Source organism: Propithecus coquereli, unplaced genomic scaffold, assembly GCF_000956105.1.
Source record: "Propithecus coquereli isolate 6110/MARCELLA unplaced genomic scaffold, Pcoq_1.0 Scaffold519, whole genome shotgun sequence".
Taxonomy (NCBI): domain Eukaryota; kingdom Metazoa; phylum Chordata; class Mammalia; order Primates; family Indriidae; genus Propithecus; species Propithecus coquereli.
In genome coordinates this window covers 139,164-140,653 of record NW_012151052.1, presented here as the reverse complement: position 1 = coordinate 140,653, position 1,490 = coordinate 139,164, and the positions used below count along the sequence as shown (strand labels likewise).

At 31.6% G+C, this 1,490-nt stretch overlaps 1 protein-coding gene across 1 annotated transcript in view; it reads left to right on the top strand.

The window, feature by feature from the left end:
• ANAPC1 (anaphase promoting complex subunit 1) overlaps window positions 1-1,490 on the top strand; it is a 158,631-nt gene that overhangs the window by 44,042 nt on the left and 113,099 nt on the right. The window lies entirely within an intron of this gene.

The following is a 1,490-nucleotide window of genomic DNA, read 5'->3' as shown; positions in this document are numbered from 1 at the left end:
TTTATAAGATTTGGAGCAATTGATGATTTACATTAATAATTGGGGTTTTAAAATTATTTTGCCATTTTTGAAGCTACTGGATTAAGTTTTTCTGCTTTTCAGAGAAACTTTAAAGAGCTGAGGAGTGCTTTATCATGTTTACTCTATGTATGCTATAAGGCTGGAGTATAGTTGAAGGATGTGCTAATTCTGTTTCTCTGAAATTCATAAGTTGAAGAATATTATGCAGTAAGATTACAATATACGGACATGCCTCTTGCAAGGACATCTGAGAAACAAGAAGCCTAAGCAACTGAAATATTTCTTGGCACATTTAATGATTTTAATCCTAAAATAAATTTCTCCATTTTTAGATAAGTTGTAAAATTAACATATTTGCCTTAATTGAATAAAACTTAGTATTATAGTCAAAATATAATTAGAAGTATTTTGATAAATACTGGATTCTGCTTGAATTATTACTGAAATGTAATTTGGGAGATACTAGGGGAGAATATTTTAGAACATAGAATATTAAACGAAATGTTAGAATTGAAAGGGTTTGCCAACAAATGTAAGTTAAGAAAAGAATGCATATATGGTATAAGAAACTTCATGACATCTTTTAGTTTCAAAATCTAACTGCCAAAGCAAAGCATTGGCAGATTATAGACTAGAATGACTTTTTCATTTTAGGAACTTTTTTTTCATCAATGTGGTAAATGATATTCCAAGTTGTTAGATAGATTCCTTGCCTTTCTAAAAGGTATTTAGGTAGTAATCGCAAGGACAAGTACCTAGAAGTATTACAAGCCTAAATGAAATATATAAACAAATAATAATGGAGGAAATAAAATGAAAACAAAATAAAATCTTACTCCTTTACAGCCAAATAGAAGTCACATAGTTCATGCACAGAAGTTTATGTACTTACAAAGGGTTTGTTACACCCTCATGCAGCATCTGGTTTACACTTAGTTTGGATTCAGCTTTGACATACTTAGTTACGTGGTTTTCTAACATTTATTGCCATTTGCTTCCAACCTTTGCTATGTGTATGTGCACCTAGCAAATTGATAAGAAAAAGGATATGCTGCTGAGGATGGGCCCAGTGACAGTGACAATGGGAAGGGAATAAAAGAATCCTATAAAAAGAAGATATGTGAATGCAAAAACATCATAGTTTGAGGTCGTTTACTACTAAAAGCAGATCCAGGCCTCTTCACAGAAATAGCCCTGGCCACCCTGAGGGGTTCACTGTATGACAGTGTAGGGCTATCACTGATGTTCATACTAATGACTTTAAGCCATAAATTATGTGGTATTTAATCCATTTAAGACAGCATGTAAAACATTTAAAAGACTGAATGTTATCAAAAATAATTAAAAGTTATAAGGCTTTGGTTAACAGGAATGTTCACTCATTTAGAGCATCTTGTCAGTAGGCATTGCTATTTGCGGATGTGTATATTGAATATTATATATTTCCTGAAGTATTTAAGCAATATTTT